A 26,097-nucleotide genomic window follows, 5' to 3' on the forward strand; every position below is an offset into this window, starting at 1 on the left:
CAATTATGGAGAATAAAACACGTCTTTCTGTCCGAATAGGAGTACCCTACCCTCTGAAACAATTTTCACTTCGAAATTGCTAGTAAGTTTCACAAATAATTACAAAGAATATGTAACTCATTGAACTAAGCATGCCATTTTGGAGTACAAAGCCTGAAATGGTAAAATGCACTCCAATAATCTTAAAATAATAATTTTTTACAGTGTAGGCAACTAAATTGTTTGTGAATTATATTCCATTCGTCTCTGTTCTGATTGCGTATTAATCAATTAGAGATGTATGATTGTTAATTACGAGCTGTCTTCTTTCTGTATGCACACTAATAAGGGCTTGACAAATTGCACTTTATGGATTTATTTCACCCACAAATCGTTTATTCACCCTCATTTGTCACCCAAACCTGTTTGATTTTCTTTCTTCTTTAAAACACAAAGATGTGTGCTGGTCGCTCTTCTGCACGCAGTTGTAAGCTTCAGAAAGAAAATCCTCATAAAAGGAGTTTATTTGACTCATGCACTGGATTTCAAGTCTCCTGAAGTCTGATAGCTTTATGTGAGGAACAGACTGAAATGTAAGTTGTTATTCACTGATAATCTTGACGTATACCCTAACTCCCCTAGACACAATCATAAGTTCATTAGAGAAGCATGCAGTTCTTAATGAATCGTTCTTTTGAGTGGGATCTTTTCAATGACTCAGTTGAAGTAGTCCATTATTTCTTATTACCATAATTACATTTTGTAGTAGCAATAAATTAGCAATGTGCAATTCTTGAGTCAATCACTCTTTTAAGCCCCTTTCACACCGTGCGTTGATCCCGGGAAATTGCCATAAAAGGGTGCCTTCTGTGTGAATGCAAACACGTCCTGGGATCGATGCCGGGATCGGGACCTAGTAACATTACCGGGGTCAGTCCCGGAACACGCCCTGTGTGAACAAAAGCCAGGACCAATGCCGTAAGGGATGTAACGTAATGATGACACACGTGCCGTCGCGCAGGCCTTTCTACAACCTATCCCACAGCATACGGGGAACGAGCCACTCGGCAAACCCAGTGGTGCTACTGGGGAGTATGGACTCGTCTTCGTGTAGAAATGACGAAGAGTTATCAGCAGAACTGACATCTGACAGGAGTTATCACATCCTGACATCACGTGTCTTTACGGGATGTGTGTGTACGCACTCACAGATCTCCGGAAAATCATTGGCAGTGTGAATGAACCAAAATCAAACAACCCCGGGACACATTATCCGTGTATTTTCCGGAATCTCTGTGTGAAAGGGGCTTTAGAGTCAGATTTTTTTAAATGAATCAGTTGATCACTGATCTGACTGATCCCTTTCTACTCACTGTCTTTATTCAGTCACAGCAGTTATTATCTGTGAATAGTGACTTAAATTATGGTTTTCGCTTCATGCAAAGTGTCCTTTTTTGAAGCTTGAAAGCTTCAGTCTCCACTCATTGTGATTGCATGGAAAACAGCAACCAGCGCAGCCTTTGGAATTCCTCCTTTTGTGTTTGGAACGGCTTTGGAATGACATGAAGGGGAGAAAATAATGACATAATTTTAATTCAGAGAACTGTTCCTTTAATCCTGGGTTGTCATTTTATGAAATCCTGCAGTGAAAAAGTCTCCTAGAGTGTGATGTTTTTTATTTGAGTTGTGAAGCAGCAGAATCGTGTCTTGGTAACCTGCTCTTGTAGCGGTGTGTTGACATATGGCTGTATACATTTACTGCGGTCACAGTGAGCTGCTCTATTCATCAGTGTTAAATAATAACGCTGCACTTACTGACCCACACTGATTGATTTTATTGCTCTTAGGTTGAGCTAGTGTACTTGCGGTAGAGTGTTTGGGGTTTGTTGTGCGCAGGTGGACGGCTGTTAAGATGGACAGATTCAACTGCTGTATTTCTGCTGTCAAAAAAATGATTCCAGGTTAAGTTTAGCTTTGAAAGCGTGCAGTCCTTTTTTACATGCTTGACGTGTGTTCTTGAGTTACTGTGGCAGTCACTGACCTCATTACTCAAGCTTTTTTTCAAATATCTGCGTCATTAAACCAGATTTTGTTATTATTCAGAAAGCTAGCTATAAACATGTTGACTTGAACTAACTTTATAGCCAGATTCCATCCAGTAGTAGACCTGAAAGTGAAAACTTACCTTAGAAGGAAGTATTTTAAAGCTTATACACGCTATAGCACCCCTTGTGGCAACGCCGAGAATGCAGTGCATACTTACGTTGTTATAATGGACACACACTGTAATGATGTTTTTCTTCTGTAATTAAAGGTTTGGTTCACCCAAAAATGAAAATTCTGTCATCATTACTCGCCCTCATGTCGTTCCAAACCTATACGAATTTCTTTCATGTTCAGAACACAAATGTGAAATATTTCTTTCCCTCCATTGACAGCGAGGCAACTACCACTTTGACGCTTCAAAAGGTTCATAAAGAGATCGTAAAACTAATCCATATGAATCAAGTGGTGTCGTAAATATTTTCTGAAGTGACACGATTGCTTTATATGATGAACAGATTTAATTTAGGCTTTTATTCATGTTCAACATTGATCAGCGAACATAAACAGAGGCTCAACCGAACCTGCTTGACGCGTGAGAACAAACTTCATTGCAGAAGGTCAAACGTGCTGCGTAACACGAGAATGAACCTCATTGGTTCTTGCAGAAGCTCAAACGTGCTGCGTAACACGAGAATGAACCTCATTGGTTTTCACTGAAGCTCAAACGTGCTGCGTAACACGAGAATGAACCTCATTGGTTTTCACTGAAGCTCAAACGTGCTGCGTAACACGAGAATGAACCTCATTGGTTTTCACTGAAGCTCAAACGTGCTGCGTAACACGAGAATGAACCTCATTGGTTTTCACTGAATCTCAAACGTGCTGCGTAACACGAGAATGAACCTCATTGGTTTTCACTGAAGCTCAAACGTGCTGCGTAACACGAGAATGAACCTCATTGGTTCTTGCTGAAGCTCAAACGTGCTGCGTAACGCGAGAATGAACCTCATTGGTTCTTACTGAAGCTCAAACGTGCTGCGTAACGCGAGAATGAACCTCATTGGTTTTTGATGAAGCTCAAACGTGCTGCGTAACGCGAGAATGAACCTCATTGGTTCTTACTGAAGCTCAAACGTGCTGCGTAACACGAGAATGAACCACATTGGTTCTTACGGAATGCCCAAACGTGCTGCGTAACGCGAGAATGAACCTCATTGGTTCTTGATGAAGCTCAAACGTGCTGCGTAACACGAGAATGAACCTCATTGGTTTTCACTGAAGCTCAAACGTGCTGCGTAACGCGAGAATGAACCTCATTGGTTCTTACAGAAGCTCAAATGTGCTGCGCAACACGAGAATGAACCTCATTGGTTTTCACTGAAGCTCAAACGTGCTGCGTAACACGAAAATGAACCTCATTGGTTCTTACTGAAGCTCAAACGTGCTGCGTAACACGAGAATGAACCTCATTGGTTCTTACGGAAGCTCAAACATGCTGCGAAACACGAGAATGAACCTCATTGGTTCTCACTGAAGCTCAAACGTGCTGCGTAACACGAGAATGAACCTCATTGGTTTTACGGAAGCTCAAACGTGCTGCGTAACGCGAGAATGAACCTCATTGGTTCTTACTGAAGCTCAAACGTGCTGCGTAACACGAGAATGAACCTCATTGGTTTTCACTGAAGCTCAAACGTGCTGCGTAACACGAGAATGAACCTCACTGGTTCTCACTGAAGCTCAAACGTGCTGCGTAACACGAGAATGAACCTCATTGGTTCTTACTGAAGCTCAAACATGCTGCGTAACACGAGAATGAACCTCATTGGTTTTACGGAAGCTCAAACGTACTGCGTAACGCGAGAATGAACCTCACTGGTTCTCACTGAAGCTCAAACGTGCTGCGTAACACGAGAATGAACCTCATTGGTTCTTACTGAAGCTCAAACGTGCTGCGTAACACGAGAATGAACCTCATTGGTTCTTGCAGAAGCTCAAACATGCTGCGTAACACGAGAATGAACCTCACTGGTTCTCACTGAAGCTCAAACGTGCTGCGTAACACGAGAATGAACCTCATTGGTTCTTGCAGAAGCTCAAACGTGCTGCGTAACACGAGAATGAACCTCACTGGTTCTCACTGAAGCTCAAACGTGCTGCGTAACACGAGAATGAACCTCATTGGTTCTTACTGAAGCTCAAACATGCTGCGTAACACGAGAATGAACCTCATTGGTTCTTGCAGAAGCTCAAACGTGCTGCGTAACACGAGAATGAACCTCACTGGTTCTCACTGAAGCTCAAACGTGCTGCGTAACACGAGAATGAACCTCATTGGTTTTACGGAAGCTCAAACGTACTGCGTAACGCGAGAATGAACCTCATTGGTTCTTACAGAAGCTCAAACGTGCTGCATAACACGAGAATGAACCTCATTGGTTCTTACGGAAGCTCAAACGTGCTGCGTAACACGAGAATGAACCTCATTGGTTCTTACTGAAGCTCAAACATGCTGCGTAACACGAGAATGAACCTCATTGGTTTTACGGAAGCTCAAACGTACTGCGTAACACGAGAATGAACCTCATTGGTTCTTGCTGAAGCTCAAACGTGCTGCGTAACACGAGAATGAACCTCACTGGTTCTCACTGAAGCTCAAACATGCTGCATAACACGAGAATGAACCTCATTGGTTCTTGCAGAAGCTCAAACGTGCTGCGTAACACGAGAATGAACCTCACTGGTTCTCACTGAAGCTCAAACGTGCTGCGTAACACGAGAATGAACCTCATTGGTTTTACGGAAGCTCAAACGTACTGCGTAACGCGAGAATGAACCTCATTGGTTTTACGGAAGCTCAAACGTGCTGCGTAACGCGAGAATGAACCTCATTGGTTCTTGCAGAAGCTCAAACGTGCTGCGTAACACGAGAATGAACCTCACTGGTTCTTACTGAAGCTCAAACATGCTGCGTAACACGAGAATGAACCTCATTGGTTCTTGCTGAAGCTCAAACGTGCTGCGTAACACGAGAATGAACCTCATTGGTTTTACGGAAGCTCAAACGTGCTGCGTAACGCGAGAATGAACCTCATTGGTTCTTGCAGAAGCTCAAACGTGCTGCGTAACACGAGAATGAACCTCATTGGTTCTTGCTGAAGCTCAAACGTGCTGCGTAACACGAGAATGAACCTCATTGGTTTTACGGAAGCTCAAACGTACTGCGTAACGCGAGAATGAACCTCACTGGTTCTCACTGAAGCTCAAACGTGCTGCGTAACACGAGAATGAACCTCATTGGTTCTTACTGAAGCTCAAACGTGCTGCGTAACACGAGAATGAACCTCATTGGTTTTACGGAAGCTCAAACGTACTGCGTAACGCGAGAATGAACCTCACTGGTTCTCACTGAAGCTCAAACGTGCTGCGTAACACGAGAATGAACCTCATTGGTTCTTGCTGAAGCTCAAACGTGCTGCGTAACACGAGAATGAACCTCACTGGTTCTCACTGAAGCTCAAACATGCTGCATAACACGAGAATGAACCTCATTGGTTCTTGCAGAAGCTCAAACGTGCTGCGTAACACGAGAATGAACCTCACTGGTTCTCACTGAAGCTCAAACGTGCTGCGTAACACGAGAATGAACCTCATTGGTTTTACGGAAGCTCAAACGTACTGCGTAACGCGAGAATGAACCTCATTGGTTTTACGGAAGCTCAAACGTGCTGCGTAACACGAGAATGAACCTCATTGGTTCTTACGGAAGCTCAAACGTGCTGCGTAACACGAGAATGAACCTCATTGGTTCTTGCTGAAGCTCAAACGTGTTGTGTAACACTAGAATGAACCTCATTGGTTTTACGGAAGCTCAAACGTGCTGCGTAACGCGAGAATGAACCTCATTGGTTCTTGCAGAAGCTCAAACGTGCTGCGTAACACGAGAATGAACCTCACTGGTTCTTACTGAAGCTCAAACATGCTGCGTAACACGAGAATGAACCTCACTGGTTCTCACTGAAGCTCAAACGTGCTGCGTAACACGAGAATGAACCTCATTGGTTCTTACTGAAGCTCAAACATGCTGCGTAACACGAGAATGAACCTCACTGGTTCTCACTGAAGCTCAAACGTGCTGCGTAACACGAGAATGAACCTCATTGGTTCTTGCTGAAGCTCAAACGTGCTGCGTAACACGAGAATGAACCTCACTGGTTCTCACTGAAGCTCAAACATGCTGCATAACACGAGAATGAACCTCATTGGTTCTTGCAGAAGCTCAAACGTGCTGCGTAACACGAGAATGAACCTCACTGGTTCTCACTGAAGCTCAAACGTGCTGCGTAACACGAGAATGAACCTCATTGGTTTTACGGAAGCTCAAACGTACTGCGTAACGCGAGAATGAACCTCATTGGTTTTACGGAAGCTCAAACGTGCTGCGTAACACGAGAATGAACCTCATTGGTTCTTACGGAAGCTCAAACGTGCTGCGTAACACGAGAATGAACCTCATTGGTTCTTGCTGAAGCTCAAACGTGTTGTGTAACACTAGAATGAACCTCATTGGTTTTACGGAAGCTCAAACGTGCTGCGTAACGCGAGAATGAACCTCATTGGTTCTTGCAGAAGCTCAAACGTGCTGCGTAACACGAGAATGAACCTCACTGGTTCTTACTGAAGCTCAAACATGCTGCGTAACACGAGAATGAACCTCACTGGTTCTCACTGAAGCTCAAACGTGCTGCGTAACACGAGAATGAACCTCATTGGTTCTTACTGAAGCTCAAACATGCTGCGTAACACGAGAATGAACCTCACTGGTTCTCACTGAAGCTCAAACGTGCTGCGTAACACGAGAATGAACCTCATTGGTTTTACGGAAGCTCAAACGTACTGCGTAACGCGAGAATGAACCTCATTGGTTCTTACAGAAGCTCAAACGTGCTGCATAACACGAGAATGAACCTCATTGGTTCTTACGGAAGCTCAAACGTGCTGCGTAACACGAGAATGAACCTCATTGGTTCTTGCAGAAGCTCAAACGTGCTGCGTAACACGAGAATGAACCACATTGGTTCTTACGGAATGCCCAAACGTGCTGCGTAACACGAGAATGAACCTCATTGGTTCTTGCAGAAGCTCAAACGTGCTGCGTAATACGAGAATGAACCTCATTGGTTCTTGCAGAAGCTCAAACGTGCTGCGTAACACGAGAATGAACCTCATTGGTTCTTGCAGAAGCTCAAACGTGCTGCGTAACACGAGAATGAACCACATTGGTTCTTACGGAATGCCCAAACGTGCTGCGTAACACGAGAATGAACCTCATTGGTTTTACGGAAGCTCAAACGTGCTGCGTAACGCGAGAATGAACCTCATTGGTTCTTACGGAATGCCCAAACGTGCTGCGTAACACGAGAATGAACCTCATTGGTTTTACGGAAGCTCAAACGTGCTGCGTAACGCGAGAATGAACCACATTGGTTCTTACGGAATGCCCAAACGTGCTGCGTAACACGAGAATGAACCTCATTGGTTCTTGCAGAAGCTCAAACGTGCTGCGTAATACGAGAATGAACCTCATTGGTTCTTGCAGAAGCTCAAACGTGCTGCGTAACGCGAGAATGAACCTCATTGGTTCTTACTGAAGCTCAAACGTGATGCGTAACACGAGAATGAACCTCATTGGTTCTCACACGTCAAGCAAGCATGCTTGAGCTTCTGTTTACCATATCCGATGTATGAGTTGTTGTCGGCGCAGATGGCCTCGTGGTCAGCGCACCGACATGTAGCGCCGTTGCGCTTGGGCGGCCCGAGTTCGAGTCCCGGCTCGTGGACCTTTCCCGATCCCATCCCCCGCCTCTCTCCCACCTCACTTCCTGTCAACTCTCTACTGTCCTGTCCCAATAAAAGGCAAAAATCACCAAAAAAATGATATATGTATGAGTTGTTGAATGTTTATATGTGAATAAAAGACTTAATTGGTTCAATGTATATTGTTCAATGATCGCTTTGATCGTGTCTTTTCAGAAAATTTGGACTAAACCTCTCGATTCATATGGATTAGTTTTACGATCTCTTAATGAACTTTTTGAAGCGTCAAAGTGGTAGTTGTGTAACTGTCAATGGAGGGACAGAAATCACTCAGATTTAATCAAAAAGATCTTCATCTGTGTTCTGAAGATGAACAAAAGTCTTGCGGGTTTGGAACGACATGAGGGCGAGTAATTAATGACAGAATTTTCATTTTTGGTGAACTAAACCTTTAAGACTGAAGCTTTTGTACTTTTCTTAAACTTATTTATTTAATTTACAACATTATATTTTATGTAATATTACAGAAAATCACTGTGGCGCGGTAGTGACTGTAAATTTTACATCTTTCTCTTTTCTGAATTGCGTAATCAATATATCTTTACTTTTTCCTCCTCTTTTGGAAAGTCAAACGCAACTGGGAATAGTGGGAATGCAATGGTAATAGAATTTGCTGTGTACCTCTAAACATGTTTCCCTTTGCTTTAGTTCACTTCCATGTTCCAAACATGACTTTGTGTGGAGAAGTAAGTGTTCATTGCAAGTGAGAAGTGAAGAAGTGTTTATTGCATTCTGGCACAATTCTGAACTCAACAACACATGAAAGTGAGCTTTCGTAGTTAGAAGCATCTGTGTTCTTTCATAGAATTTTGGGCCTCATAAAATCACTTGACGAGTAAATTTTTTTTGTTTCTTGTGTTGTTTTGTGATTGATTGTTTTGCGTCCCGCAACATTAACGTGTTCAGTGCAAATGCACCAGGTTAAGCGCAGTGTAAATCGCCAACTATCATTGAAAATGAATGACTTCTGGATGCTTTATCGCTCCAAATGTCTTTGGGTGTGAACGCCCCTGTAAGGTGGACTGATTCAGTGGATTTATTGCGGCTTGTTTACAGTTGTTTTGCTTTTGCCTTCATGGTCTGCAGCCTTCTGTCAGAGACTCCATTTTGTTTTTAATAAACTGACACTTATTGGTTGTTCAACGTGAAGGGTGTATAAATATATACGTGTATGTGTGTGTGTGAGTGTGTGTGGACTGGCTGTCTCCCAGCAGTACACCCAGAGAATGCAGCCCTTCATATGCTTACAAACAGTCCTTGGAAATCCTACTTACACAGAGCGCTACTACAAGAAGAGGAGTGTGTGTATGTGCATGCATGTGTGTGTTTATAAATATGTGTCTGTGTCTCTGAATCTGTCTACTCCATCACGCATACACACACACACACACACTACATGCTCTGTGCCATGCACATTTCAGACCAGCATGTTTTGTAACCTTGAGGACTCTTGGATTGGCTTTAGCTCCATTTGCAGACTGATGCTTTGAATGTTTAAACTGGAAATAAAACGCATTGATGCAGCCAGTCAGCATAAACACAACCCAAAATACAAATCCAGAGGATTGTGTCATTAGTCTACTTTGTGATTCCTCCAAGTCTTGCAAAAGAAGACCGAGATGATTTAATAACTTTAAAGTAGCTAAAACGTTAGAGCATTAGAAAAAGCGCTAGTTTGATTCAGTTCTGTGAATCAGTTCAAACTGTCCATTTCAATTACCTGATTCAAAACTGTGATTCAAGATTCATTTGTGTCTTGTAGCACATTTTTATAATAAAATATTTTAGTCTGTGTGTGTATATTTATATATATTCATATCAAAAATTGTTTTTTGAAGTAGATTTTTTACTTTTATTACTATATGATTGCATACAGTATTTTAATATTTTTGTGTTCATTCATTTAAACTGTATTTTTTCCCATGGTTTTTTTTCTTCAAACATTTTAAATCTGTTTTGAATCTGGTAGGTTGAAATGATGATTTCCCATGAAATATTTTTAAAATGGTGTTTTTATTGTTATTATTACTTTTATTGTTTGTTTTTTAGTGCAAAAACATCTTGATATAATGAATATCTAAACTAGGCTAAAAGCTTTATTATTCTACATCACTCAGACGTACTGAGATAGTGAGAGCAGTATATATATATATATATATATATTTATTTATTTATTTATTTATTTATTTATTTATTTTAATTTTTTAAAAACAATTTTTTTATTTTAAATATGGTTTATTGAAATTATGGTTCCTCTGAAGGAAGAGTTTTTATTAATATTTTTGTGCAAAAATGTAAATCTTGCTATGTAATGAATATTTGAACAAGGCTTAAAAATATTGAAATATTTTATCTAAATCCTTCAGTCTTACTTATTACCATATTAAATATCAACAATCTACTTCCTCTTACAGCTCCAGGGTGGCATTATAATTGGGGCGTATCATAGACTATTCGTTTTTATTTCTGTCTGTCAGTCTTATTCTTCCAGCTTTCGTGGGTTCAACATCACTGAAGATGTTTTTTAGGGCTTTCTCATTCCTGTCACGTTCCCAGGCGAGTGTGAAGGAACTTTGACACCATCAGAGACGCAGACGCTCTTCAAAGATCTTCCAGAGAGAAAAGAGATAACAGAGACTATCTGAGCTTTTGTGTTAGAAAGACGGACATTAACTGGGCAAAACAGAGGCTTTTCAAAGGACTTGCTCTTACAGCTGTCATGTATTTATTCATAAGTTTCAGTACGAAGGCTATTTGGAACTTTATTTAGGCTTCAGGTGTCAAGCTTGCGTCCATCTGATTCAATTTAATGAAGGAGTCAAATCCGACATTTGAAAGCTATAGCTAGTTAGGCACACAAAGCAGCCTCGGTTTCAAAGATAAGTCATAGTAATGTGATCCAGCAAGCTTTAAGCTCATATCTTTTATTTGTGTATTAAACAAAGATGGATTTCTGACTTGTAAAAGTGCCAACCTCACAAAAATATAAACAGCCAAAAACAACCCAGTCTATTTAAAGATGATGTTAACATGCGCACATACATCTCATCTCAGGGTTTGTCTTCTTTTCATCTTCCGTCTTTTGGACTGTTGTCATGACAACACCAGTTATTCAATAAATGGAATGTGAAATATCAGACCGTATGTGTGCACATGTGTAATTGTGTGCGCGCTCATATGAGCTGTTTGCCTTTGAGCGTTTGTAAATATAATGCAGATGCGAGTAATTATATCATTCTATTGAACTGAGTTAAATCTTTTATATTGTGAATCATTTGTTATGTCACACTGAAAGTTCTGTCACATGGAAAAACATGCTTTACTGGTTACCAAATGTCAGTTTCATGTTGATTTCTAATTATACTCGCATTGCAATTAATACATAATTGTGTTTACTGCTTTGTATTGATGTGAGAATATCAGGAAATACCAGGGCTGTTTTCTAAATTAAAGCGTAAACCTTGGTTGTAATGTTATCAGTTCTCAGCAAGGCGTAGCAACTCTTTTCATAAAATCATTTTGAAGTATTGTATTGTAAATCATCATTTTTTGTTTTGTTGGCCGCAATGCAAATGATTAAAAACTAGCCGACCATAAATGACTTCTAGAAAAAAAAAAATGAGTGACTAAACGTTTAAGCGACTAAACTTTTAGACCAAGCAGAAGTTGTTCCAGCACTATTTTAAGAGAAATCTTGCTAAAGTGCCAGAGTGATTGTTGTTATACGTATGAATCATTGATATTGAATCATTGGGCTTAGAACCTTTTTTTAGTTGGACAGAAAATATGCTGCATATTTTTCCACTTTGTCACTTTCTTCCTGACGACAGAAGCTGATATGTCTGAGATGGACAGAGAGAGGCTGAACTGGACCATGTCCTGCATGTCTTTGACACTGATAACACACACACACACACACACACACACACACACACACACACACACACACACACACACACACACACACACACACACACACAGTGTCCATGAATCACTCACTACAGCAGACAGACAAGCATTAGAAAGCAGACAGCTCTCAGCACTGTCTGAGACACAGGTGTGTGTTTGTGTGATGTTCATTCGACAATAGATTGATAAGTTAGAATTATCTGTGTGTATTTATTTAACGGATATTTGCATGTGAACTAAATTTATAATAACAATCAGTTTCTAACATTCAGTTCATCATTCATTCTCAATGGAGAGCTAAAACTGGATTTTTGAATCCGAGTTGAGCTTTGGATATGTTGAAATCAGTGTCAGAAACATTTTTCTTATAAAATTGACTTAAATAAAAATATGTATTTATTTATTATGGAATAGGGACATTTTTACAACTTTTTGTAATTTTTTTCCATATGATTTCCCATGTTTCTATGTTTTAAAAACAGTGTCAGAAACATATTAAATTAAATGTATTTATTTATTATGGAGTTAGGCCATTAAAAAATATATATACTTTTTCCCCCTGTTTTCCAATGTTTCTGTGTTTGAGCGCAGTGTCAGAAACTCTTTCTTAAATTTACATTTATTTATTTATTTATTTATAGAAATTACTTTTTTGATATTCTTTCCAAACCCACTCTAGTCAAGTATGGAATATAATGTATTGAAATATATCAGATGCTACTGTATAACAGGTAAAGAAAACAAAAAATCAGTTTGATGGCACTTTTTCCCCCTACTTAAATAATAACTGGGGCTTTCTGACACTTCTGGTGACGTCCACCAAACTCTGGCTAACTCATCTAGGTAGCAGGCCACCATCTGATCAATTATCATGCATGTCATTTTTAAACTTTAATGTAAATGTAAAGATATTGTACAGGTCAGTGTGTATGTCTCAACATGTGCGTATGAGTGTGTGAATCTGTGTATGAATGTGTGTGTACGCTCTTGGCATAATCCTGTTCAGGAAACAGGTATTCTGGGCTGCTGGCTTCTATTTATTCACACAGACACTCAAAGGCCGCCGTAAGCCTCCATTAAGACAGGAATGGAATGTATTGAGACCTGTCTACACACACACACACACACACACACACACACACACACACACACACACACACGGACATGCGCTTGCAAATTTCCATGGAGCAGGTCCCTGCATTGGCGTAGGCAAAAGCTTCTCTGCTGCTACTTTTAGAGCGCTTCAGTATTCCAGTATAAAAACACATTAGCATGGACTACACTGATGCAGGAGAGTAACACACACGCGCACACACACACACACACACACACACACACACACACACACACACACACACACACACACACACACACACACACACACACACACACACACACACACACACACAGACACACATGCGCACATTGACAGGACCATCACACAGTATTGAACACAGAACATGCATGTGAGCGTACAGTCCCTTTTTAAGACACCAGAACATTATTTATCTGTTATCACACACACACACACACACACACACACACACACACACACACACACACACACACACAGACACACAGACACACAGACACAGAGTATTGAACACAGAACATGCATGTGAGCGTACAGTCCCTTTTTAAGACACCAGAACATTATTTATCTGTTCACACACACACACACACACACACACAGGTGTGTGTCCATTCATAGATCGGGCTCTCGCTATCTCAAATCCCCCAGATTCCAGGGTCTGATCCGGGTCTCAGCGGGACATTAAAGTTTTTTCCGTTCTGGAATTTTGGGAAAATTGTGTTCATGTTCTGCAGCGATAGCGTCAGCGTTCCGAGCGCTCTGATTGGCTGTCGTCCTCTCTCTCTGTTCTGAGAGTGATAGAGGGATGTAGAGCGAGTGGAAAGTTAGCAGCAGCGAGATGAAAGGACGCTAAAGCCGGGATGGAGGGGTTGACAGAGAGCTGCAGAGAACGAGTGAAAGAGAGAGGGCTGATATCTCTTTATCCCTGGCGTCTGGCGCATGGCTCTTTGTTCTGGACGCATGTCTGTGTGTGTGTGTGTGTGAGGAATGGCTCAATGGCACCACACCCCGAGATGATAAATAATATTCTGTAAATAATATATTATAAATGTCTAGTCAAATTAAATTCAAACATGAAATGAGAATTAAACAGTTAACCACATAGTCCCTTTTTACATTTGACATTAACATGCATTTTATGTGATTAGATTGTATTGACAGCATTATTAAATATGTTTAATGCCATTAAATTTATTTAACACAATTAATAGAAACTGTAAGCTTGTCGGTTTGACTAAAAGCATTAATATTTAGATGAATATTTACATGTATTTCTATAGCAATTTATAAAATCTTTGAATGTTTATGCACAAAAAAAGTGACTGCTGATGTTTTTCAGATTTAATCCACAATAATTAAATTTTAATAAAATTGTGTACATGATATGCAGATTAGTTAATCAAATTAAACACTATTAATAACAATTCAAATATACAGTACATTCGGCTCTAACATGCATTTTATGTGATTTTTATGGATCATATTTGACCACATTTCACAAAAGGATTTATTTATTTAAAATTATTTATTGTATTTGAAGGCAATTAATGCATTTAGTTAATTTGACTAACTGCATTAATATTTTGATGCAAATGTCCAATAGCAATTCATAAAATAAAATAGACAACAAAAAGCAACAGGTAAATTTAGTCAGTTATAATCCATAATATTTCATTTTTAACCAAGATATTTACACGAGATGCTGATTAATTGGTCAAATTAAACACAATTAGTTGCATATATGAATGGCATTTTATTGAACTGCACATTAATGTTTTAGCATTATTAAATATTGATTTAACACAACTAATACATTTAGTTAATTTGATAAATGCATTAATATTTAGATGTATATTTAGATGCGTTAATACTTAGATGAAAGCTTCCTATAGCAATTTATTAAATAAACCAGCTCTAATTTATGTCTGATGTGCAGCTCAAAATAAACCAGGAAAGTAAACATGATGTTTTGATTTAAATGTGTTTCCATGTTTCTCTGGCACGCACAAATAACACTGATCTCTGCATCAGCATTATGTGAGAGAACATTAAATGATTTGGATGTAATTGAATTAATTTGGTGTGATTTGATCTCATTTACGAGTGTGTGTGTTTGCAGTGCTGTCATGGTTACGGATCTGGGCTTGCAGCCCAAAGGTCACGGATTGAACCCTGGCGTGGGTTCGATCCATGAACCGGAGATTTACAGAGATCCTGTATCTATTGTGCTGTTGAGCGGTGCACTTAACCCCGAGCTGCCCCGTCTGTGCCGTGATGCTGCTGGATGAAAGCATCTGCTAAATGACTAGCGCCGGTAGTAAGATGCTTATGCTTACCACGAATACGGGATGGTCGGGATGCCAGGAGGATGCGCTCATCATCGTAGGATGCATTTCCCCCTGGTGTGCTGTAATAAATATTTGTGTGTGTGTTTTGGGGCAGATCGCTGTTTGATGGATGCAGGAATGTGCCGTAGTAATGTGCAGTTGTTCTTGTAAGGCCGATCCAATGTTCTCCATGAATGACAATCTAGCTGTTGGCACATGTTTTAGGAATTGTGGAGGAGAACGAATCAGAAGTACAGGTGAAACGGTTATGTCATTTAGAGTTAAGCACCTGCTAGTTTGCATATGCAAGTATTTTGTTGCACTGTTGACTGATGACGACAGACATAGACCAACACCAGATTACAGTACGTCACTTCTCAGACGTCCCATGACCCGTCAAATGGCTTTTCAACATGTTCAATCAGCGCAAACAAGTGCCGACCAATGGGAACAGGCGCTGGTAGGGGTGGCACACTGATCCGAAAAAAAACAGACAAAGTGTGTGTCGGCGATCTGTGAAGTGGCCTTTAGAGTTATACTGACATATAGTGCAAAAGATTTTAGTTGCTAAATCTATTCATAGAGAGCCATGAATAATTTATTCTGTGATTTGCAGCTGATCATGTGATCTCAACATGGTGTCCACTGCCAAATAAAATGGTTTATTTACATTTTAAAAAAAATGTAATTTAAATTATATGACTGGAGTGGTAGTGTACATGTTTTTAAACTTGTGTTTCACAAGTAATATCTTTTTTTTATTTTTTTTATATGGCTAGGACATATAATTTCTTTTTTAAAATTTTATTAGACATAAGGTTAGTTTTAGAGTTTTAGTTTAGTTGGCTGTGACCATGTTTTTTTTTTTTTTTTTACTTGCTGGTCTGTTGCAGGGGGAGGGACGTTCTCATTCTAGAAAGATTCTGATTGGACAAAAATCTTTGTAGTGCAAGATGATGTCATCAGCATTTTTATTGCTTGAATTAAACATTAACTGAAATAAAGTTAGTTAGTTGCCAAGGCAAGATTTTGCTGAAGTACTGAAATAACTAAAACTAAAAATGTAAATCTTAATAAAAACAATACATACATATTAAAAATAAATAACAAAATCACAACAAAATTATAAAAATGAAAAAAAAAAAAAAATTGTAATAATTAATAGTATTAACAAAAACTATAATAGTATATCAGTGATATTAAAATAACACTGCCGGAAAAGAGAGACTGTAAATGTAAAAGTGTATATTTGCTAAAAATATTATGTTTAGAAGAGAATAACAATAAAGAAGTTTAATGTCAAACAATGTTTTAAAATAAAATGCTGTTAAACATATATAAGCACTTCGACAAATGTAATGTAATTTAAATTTGGCAGTCCTGCTATTTATTTACCATTAAATCTTAACTAAAACTAAACTGAAACGGAAAGCCAAAATAAAAACGAGGGAATTTTTCAGAGTTGTTGAAACACAAATGTTCTCTCACACACTCAGTCACTGTCTTTTTCATGAGCGCAGAACTCACTGAGGTCACCGAGCGCGCTCAGAGTTTCAGTTACAGACAGACGGCCAGTAAAGGAGAGAGAGACTGATGCTCTGGTGATGCAACTTTAGACCTGTGTGTTTCCCAAAGAGCTCCCCTCTCTCTCTCTCTCTCACACACACACACACACACATACACAGGAAAGGTTTGAGGTGGCGCCCCGACCCCTTTATTTATTAGCTCTGCTGAGCTGTGGAGTCTGTGGTATTTTCTTCCGAAATGCCATGCATGTGATGTTGAGTGCGTTTGCGTCCTTGTCTGTGTGTGTTTACGCGCTCGGGCTTCAGGTACTCAGCAAGTTTGGGTTTTAGATCACATCAGCCACCATGACGCAGAAATAAACAGCAGCACCGGAGAAAAGATTAACCTAGATTTGTTCACTCTGCATTTTATTTCATTTAAAAAATTGTACTTTAATATTTATTATTTTATTTAATTATATTTTATTTTTAATTATTTTGCATTACAGATTATACATTTTTTTTGTAGTTTAAAATACTTTAAAAGTCCTACACAGTCCTATACCTCTTCCTGGGTCGACATTTCATTCGGTAACGTTAGGCAGTTTTGATTTATATGATTTTTAATGTTTGATGATTGCGATATTTTATATGTGCGTAAGCAGTTTTCTGTCGCTTGCTTTTGTTTCTTCGCCTGTGTTTTGAACCGGAGATTCTGAACTCTTTCAGAAAATGTGTAATAGCGCCCCCTACCGTATAACAGTGAAAACGTGGAGCGCCGGAAAATTCTGTCAGTGGCGGGGAAAGAGTGATTCATGTGAATAGATATCTATAATCCTGTCTATCATTATTTTTACAATTTCATTTGGTGGTGCAGAAGTTGGACAGCCATAATCCATGATTTTCTACTTAGTTGTTTGCAGGTGGAATCAGGGACATTCACGTTCCACTGGACATAAATCAGTGTAGTCCAGGGTGAGTCGTTGGACGTTTTCCAGAAGAAAAAGACTGCATATTTAAATATGTGCTAAAAATGATTTTTGTCAACATTTTTATTTGTACAATCAAGGTCAAAAAGGAAAGTCATGTTGGCGAGTTGGTCGTCATTCTTTGCTGTTAATTCGGCTTAGATACTGAGTGTGGTTTGTTGTTGTGCACGTCTGCGTTTATGTGAGTGTTTTTGTGTCACGCGGCGCGTAAACAAACCAAATACCGTGGGAATGGAGAGGTGTGAATCAGAGCGTCTCTCTCTCTCTCTCTCTCTCTCTCTCTCTCTCTCTCTCTCTCTCTCTCTCTCTCTCTCTCTCTCTCTCTCTCTCTCTCTCTCTCTCTCTTTTACTCAGGCTCTCGGTCTGTCTCCATGTCTGGCTCCCGACTCCAAACCAAAATGAGTTTTCCTCTTGTGTCAGCAAATAATCGGAGATCGCTCCTAACCCTGTGCGCGGAACATGATAGAGAGCCTATCATACACGCACGTATGCTTGCTAAAGAAAACAAACAAGTAAACAGATCACCACTTGAGTTTATTTAGGTATTTATGTTGTTTAACTGCAGTTTCTTTAGTGTGTCACATGAGACCTCTTTTCATGTAGATTATTCTGCATCCAAATATTCATAGGTAAATGATTTTACTATTACAGCTACAGAACTTCAGGATATGAATTGGTTCTTAGAATAATTTATTTCAGATTAATTCTTCTAATACTTCACTCTTAGAAACGAAAGTTTCAATGGGGTTCTATGTAGAACTCTAGAGTTCTTGACTCAATTTTAAAGACCCATTTATAAAAAAAAAGTTTCTATTATAAGGAGAAATGTCTTAACCTGTTAAAGATGAAAGTATTATGCAATCATTTTACTTTTTATTTACTAGTGATAAATTGTTTATGAGCTCTGTTTAATTCATAACATTTAATTCAAATTAAAAATGAAATAAAAGTTAAAACTAAATCCATAAAATGATCCAATGACTTTATCCCCTAAAAGCTTCTATGTATGAAGTCTGACAGAACCCTTTAAGTTTATATATAGAACCTTTTCTTCTAAAAGTGTGTTGTTACTCCTATATATATATATATATATATATATATATGATTCTGTTATGCATTGATAATACATGGAAAGAACTGTTCATTATCATTCCTAATCATGGATTGATCATCAATCGATTTGTGATTTATATGTTGCTTCCGATAATAATAATTGAATGAAAATAAACTGAGTTTGAATAGCAGTCATTGGATCCAGATGGTGTAGTTACAGCATCCCCCAGCAGGGGCGACCTGGACCATCATAACCTGCTCAACACCCGTCTCCACTTATCCACTTCTTCTTTTGCTGTCTGTCACTCTGTTCCTTCCTTCTCTTTTTATCTCGCTTTTCATTTGGATTTCAGCAGAAAGTTCAGCACACACTTCACACCAGCACGTTCAGCACAGAGTGATGTTTGATGCCTGATGGCTCGTTTAATACTAATGAAGGAAAATAAACAGAGAGATCCGTGAGAAAGAGAACATGTAAAGCTGACCTAAACTGATTTTTGTGGTCTTGGCTGTGCGCTGGACCGGTCACAGTCATTGTTTTGAGAAAAGATATTCAATATGGAGACCCACACCCATAATAAAGCAAAAAAAGCTGATTGTGAGCGTAGATACGGGCCGTTGCGCAGCAGTCAGTAAATCAGTGGTGTCTGACGGACCCACCGCCGCGACTGGCATCGGTCTGCATGCGAATGACTTCATCATGCGGATGACAGCATGTCTTCTAGCCCCATTACCCTGATTTGAGGTGGCTACACTGCAGAGATTTATGGGTAGCATTCAGTCGCTCCCCACAGTAACCGCAGGCCGTGGTAGATGCTGCTATCCACACCCATCAGCAGACACACACATGCTCGACGACACACTCGTGAGCTTTCTGTGTCTGTCGCTCACTGTGACTCACTTCACCGACATGTTAATCGTCCAGTGACAATGAACGCAGGTCTGCGGTTCTTTCATTCTGACACATTCCCTGTTTCCACAGCATCCTCTCCCAGAGGAATCTTTTATTGCTCCGAGGTCGCGCTTTATATACGGGCTTCTCATGGTCTTGAAAAACTGTAAAACTTATCAGGGAATTTTATTTTATTTTATTTTATTTTATTTTATTTTATTTTATTTTATTTTATTTTATTTTATTTTATTTTATTTTAATTATTTTATTTACTTTATTTATTTGATTTTATTTATTTATTTATTTATTAATACAGGCTTTGCATGGGGTTAACAAACAATAAAACATAAAAGGGAATTAATATGCATTTTTATTTATTTTTATTTTTTATGCAATACACAAACATAAACATGTTTCCACAGCATCCTCATAATCTTTTATTGCTCCTAGGTAACTCTTTATATACAGGCTTCTCATGGTCTTGAAAAACTGTAAAACTTATCAGGGAATTTAATTTAATTTAATTTAATTTAATTTTCTTTATTTTTTTTTATTTTTTTTTATTTTATTTTTTTTAATACAGGCTTTGCATGGTGTTAACAAACAATAAAACATAGCAGGGAATTTATATGCATTTTATTTTATTATTTCTCATGCAATACACAAACATAAACAGATGTTTCCACAGCATCCTCATAATCTTTTATTGCTCCTAGGTAACTCTTTATATACAGGCTTTAATTTTTAAATATTTTTTTTATTTATTTTAGGGTTAGGATTATTTCATTTTATTTTAAATAAAAGCTTCTCAAGGTCTTGAAAAACTGTAAAACACATCAGGGAATTTTTATTTTATTATTTTATTATATTATGCATATTATATTATATATTTGTATGCACTACACAAGCATAAACAGATACATTCAGGGAATATTTAAGTTTGCTTTAAAATAAAATTAAACTAGATTAACAGTGGCATTTTTGGGGCATTTTGAAAATCCTGAAAAGAATAGAGCTTTATGTAGTTCAGCTCTGCTGTTAATTCAGTAATAACAAATGACTGGAATTAGGATTTAATTGTTGAAAAGATGTGAAAGCCCTGTAAATACTTGTTTAATGTTTCATAACATTTCATTCAAAGTTCACCCCAAAAAAAAGAAAAAAAAGAAAAAGAAGATAATCATCATTATTCATCCACCATTCCAACTCTGTATGATGCGCTCGTTTTCCAAGGAACATAAAATGAGAGAATTTGAAAACCTTTTCCCTTGCAATTACAATGAATGGGACTGAAATTTAGCTTAAAGCTTAAAAAAAAAACTTATTTTAAGTAAATAATGGCAAACATTTAGGTCTGTTTTGCATAAAAGTATGTACATCTCCTGGTAGTTATAAAGGAAGTTAATTATAAATACTGTATTTTTCCCCTCATTTTGTTGGTTTTCAATGTACAAATGCTCATTTTTGTCATCACTACTCCTGTCACACTACGCCGTCACACATTTGCTCATCACTACTCCAGAATTTTTGGAACGAATTGGACTAAATTGGTTAATAATCATATGCCAACAAAAGACACAATCAGTTGTTGGATCTTTTTAATCGATTGAGAGGTAATTATTTTGCAGAGAAAAGAGGAATAGAACAACGGCTCAGTGTGTCTACACAAAAACAGCTTTTGACTGTTTCATTTATTTGTGTGTGTGTGTGGTTATTTTACATTAGAAAAATTGCTCAACAAATAAATCAAACACTTCCATTTCTTATCAGACATAATATTATACATTTACATAAATATAAATATTCTGGTAATTGTTCTTGAATCTTAGCTTTCTAAACAAATTCACCCTTGCAGAAGCTTTTAGATCAAAAGGCTTTTTTAAAATCATGAGAAACATAAATCCAGTCAAGGGTTTCCAATCTTTTCACTGCTACTCTATATGTTTTATAGTCTAAAATAAACAGAAAATCAGTGAGAAATATGGAAGAACAATTATAAAAGGTCTTATGTTTTGGAGAGTCGTTTCAATTATAATTAGCGCACAGCCATGCGTGCAGACGGGAGCTAAACTGCGGATCATTATGGCAAACGAACAGAGAGAGAGAGAGACACTTTTAGATTTTCCATTTCATATAATGTGCTGCAAATGTTTCCAATTTTCCATTTCATACTAGAACAACCTCAATTAGTTAAAGTGGGTGTGAATATGTGTCTGCCAGAGACGGGAAGCTACAGTATCAGGCTCTGACTTTTGAGAATTTAACTTAAACGCATTTAAAAGACAGAACGTGAGTCTCCCAGCATGTGTTTATGTTCTTATATTCATCATTAGTTTCATTAACCTTCTCTTTTGAATGACGTATGCCCAGCCAGTGTCCCAAATCCCTGCATGGCATTATGGGAGCTCTTGGATTGGTTGAGACACTGCTACCATGGCAACCTCAGCAGGCATCTCTTTTGGAGTTCTGCCCGCCTATAGACACACAACACACAGAAGTGAGTGGTGTGTGTGTGTGTGTGTGTGTGTGTGTGTGTGTGGGGGGGGGGGGGCGTGATTGTGTATTAGGTACTGTAGATTGACTAGAAAACCAGACTAGAAACTAGGATTTGCCGTGTGTAAACATGACTTGGTCTCTCAGAATAACTTTTATAGTGTATAAATTTGTGAGTAATCTAATAAAATTTTGTAGGATTTTTTTTTCTTCTGGTTTCCCATGGTCATTGAAATGGTGATTTCCAGTCCTGGAAAAGGCATGGACATGTTTTGTTTAAGATGTCAATTTTCCTGTTTCCTGGGGTTTAGAAAGCTGTTTAAATCTTAATGATGAATTATAAATATAGATATATAAATCATTTTTTATCACTAAACACACTTTGTGTGTTTAAAATGATTTAAAAAATAATTTCAGTAACATCATTATTGTAATTTGAATTTTTTTATGATTATATTTTAATGCATCAAATTTTCTTTCACAATTAAAATGAGTCTAGTATCAAACACTGGAAAAAATTATTTTCTATGTAAAGTATATAAAAAGTGCTGAAAATGTGTTGAAATGAAATATTACATGTAAAGTAAAAAGTATAGTTAGTATACTAGTATACATATAGTTATAGTATAGAATAGTTAGTATGTGTATATATATATACATATATATATATAAAATAATTATTATAATAATACACATTCAACTTTTATTATTTTGTAAAACATGTTTAAATTTTATGTAGTGTTTTTATAGTGTTGTCAGCTACTTTATCAGAAGTTGACTACACTCAATTTGCGAAATTATTATTTTTGTAACTGATTATTTTATTTTTAAAATGTGGATTTCAGAGTAACAATGTTGAGTATTATTATTTTATTTTTAATATTATTATTATTATTATTATTATTAGATTATTTTAACTATGAAACAAAGTTTATGCATTCACAAATTCGACAACTATTGTAATATCTCTGTTGGTTCAGTGGGTCAGTGAAGTCATTGAAGATCAGATTCATTCACAATATAGCAAACAGAAAAGCAGCTCATTCTCAGAAAAAACATGAATTATCATGCACAACTGCTTCCTCATCTGGTCCATTTTTCACATTTTAATTGCTTGCATTCAGCTGCTGGTCTAGAAGCTTCTGAAGGAATATCTGACGAGCTGTTAACCCTTTAGAACCTGAAGCTAAAATAGGTGTTTTTCACATAATTAGATTTTTTGACTGTAAAATTCTAAAACAATGTGCTATCTTCATGTGCAAGGTGTCATCTTTTTCAGAAAAAGATAAGCTTTCAACAAATTACAGTTATTGACCATTATTGTGTGTGGTGAGTTTGTAAATATAATTTAAATAGACAAAAATAAAAAAACGAGAATAAATTTACTGATTTTTATTTAGAAAAAAACAGAAAAAAATCATGACCGAAAGAAACTAACACTTTAAAGTTGAAAAATGAACTATAATACATATATACAAGTCTTTTATGTGACATTGGGTTGCACAGTTTTCATTTAGGACGCTTTTTGTCATACACGCACACATATACAAATGCACGCATTCATAGGCACGCGCACATACACATGCACGCACTACATGCTTAGATACGTGAAAGAGTAACGGCCATCCGCCTCCCAAATTTCATTAAAAATCATCCCAATCCCCCTTTCTGCTGTCTAACACTTCTTTCGCCATGTATTTGTTCGTTTCTTTTATTATTTTATGCAATCCAAAACACTCTAACCTGCCGCGCGTCGTATCTCTCTGTTCAAATCCTTACACCCCGCGCTGCTGTCATTTGCAGATGGAAAGCATGGCATTACCGTAATAAGCCGTATATTGGCGAAAAGCGCTTGATGTCTACTTTCAGGAACTATTTGAATTATTTTGATAGTGCAAACGGTTGAAGAGTTACAGTGACATGAATACAGCTTGGTTGGCTGTGTCGTCGACGACACATCCGGTTTTAAAGGGTTAATGATGCACTGCAACTAAATCAATGGAACAAAAGAGAAACAGCGTGACATAAACAGATAAACGAGTGAATCAGGGGCCGATGTGAATGAATGAATATTTCATACCTGCTCACTTGCGCCTCTGCATTAATGAAATGTCAAATAGAAATAAATACTCTGAATATTACATGCAGGAAAAGTGACTTTTGACACGTGATGTTTTACCTCATTTCAAATGGAAAATAAAACTAGCTTGTGAATTATTGAAGACAGATTTGGAAGAATCTGACAGCACCTGCTCATGAGTCAAAAATTATGTGAAATGTCAAATGACACTCCAATTTTGCTCCAAAATTATATGATGCAACTTTCTAACAAACACTAAGTGTGATGTGCAACTGGCCTGTTTTTTTAACTTTTATTAAGCAGCAATTAGTATTCAGCAGCATTTAGAACCCCCCCCCCCCTCTCTCTCTCTCTCTCTTTCTCTCTCTTTCTCTCTCTCTCTCTTTCTCTCTCTCTCTCTCTCTCTCTCTCTCTCTCTCTCTCTCTCTCCCTCTCTCTCTCTCTCTCTCTCTCCTCTCTCTCTCTCTCCCTCTCTCTCTCTGTTTACTGCACGGTTAGTGAAGCTTATCGCCTGGCAACCACAATTAAAGTACACCAAGTCAGCAGTAGCAAAGAAAACGGGCTGTGAAAAAAACCCCCCAAAAAAAAACTATTTCACCTCCAGCGGAGAGAGAGACAGATAGACAGAATCCGGCGTGTGTTTTAGTTGGTCTGTACCTGAAGACCCTCAAATTAAGTGAAGAGAAAGCAAGTGCGACAGGTGAAACTGGAACCACACAGGTATGTGATCACTGGAATGTCTGAAGAGTGTGTGTGTGTGTTAGTAGTTTTGTTAAACGACTTTACCTAATCACACATGATGCGTGTAGACATGCTGTGTTGCGTGATGTTCTCAGTGAGAAGTTATCATTTCGTGGTTACCCTTTTATTTGATCCCAGCACTCGTCTGCTCTGATGAGAGTGTAATTCCTCTGGTTTGAGGTGCTCAGGTGTAAAATTACTCTGAAGATGATCTTCTGTGATTTCATTCACAACTAACGTCACTGTGATTGAGGCTCATCTTGAGTAGCTCATGCACTGGAGAAACAGATGTTATCAGCGGTTAACGGGTGTTTAAACAACTTTGTATAATTGCATAATCATCATACTTTAGATGTCATTTTCGGTGTCTTTTTTGTCTGTGAGACTCACAGGTAAAGGTCAGAATCGCAGCAGTGATCATCCTGTCTCCAGCTGTTGCCTTTGAAACAACCACACACACCATTTCAAATGTCACCACATATATCTGTCTGGCTATCGTTCTATCAATCGTTCTATCAATCTATCTATATATCTATCGTTCTATCCTACTATCTATCGTTCTATACATTGTTCATTCTCTCTGTCTATTGTTCTTTCTGTCTATCTTTCTATCTGTCTATCATTCTATCTATTGTTTTATCATTGTTCTGTCATATCTGTCTATTGCTCTGTCTGTTACTGTCTATCATTCTATATATCGTTCTATGTATTGTTCTCTCAGTCTATCGTTCTGTCTCTCAGGGCCCTATCTTACACCCGGCGCAATGCAACGCCAGGCACGACGTGTTTTAGCAAGTGTTTTTTGCTAGTTTCAGCCTGACGCAGTTATCATTTTCCCATCCTGCGCCACGTGGTTTAAATAGCAAATGCATTTGTGCGCCCGGCGCATTATTTTGAGGAACTGAAATAGACTGCGGTTTTGACCAACAAAAACCTGGTCTAAAGTCAATGCCGCAAATCCGCAATATTTTTTGGTTATTTAAAGAACGCGTTAGTAATTTCGGGTCCACAATGCACGTACACTCTGCTTATTACACACACAGAGACGCGCAGCAGCACACAAACATGCTAAATAAAAAAAGATTACAATGTAAAAGATTAATATTGTGTACA

General features: G+C 38.1%; 1 protein-coding gene across 3 annotated transcripts in view; it reads left to right on the forward strand.

Moving 5' to 3' along the window:
• Positions 1–26,097, forward strand: part of ankfn1b (ankyrin repeat and fibronectin type III domain containing 1b) — an 82,539-nt gene that overhangs the window by 20,214 nt on the left and 36,228 nt on the right. The gene's annotated exons all lie outside the window — the stretch shown is intronic.

Source organism: Squalius cephalus (genome assembly GCF_949319135.1).
Source record: "Squalius cephalus genome assembly, chromosome: 25".
NCBI classification, from domain to species: domain Eukaryota; kingdom Metazoa; phylum Chordata; class Actinopteri; order Cypriniformes; family Leuciscidae; genus Squalius; species Squalius cephalus.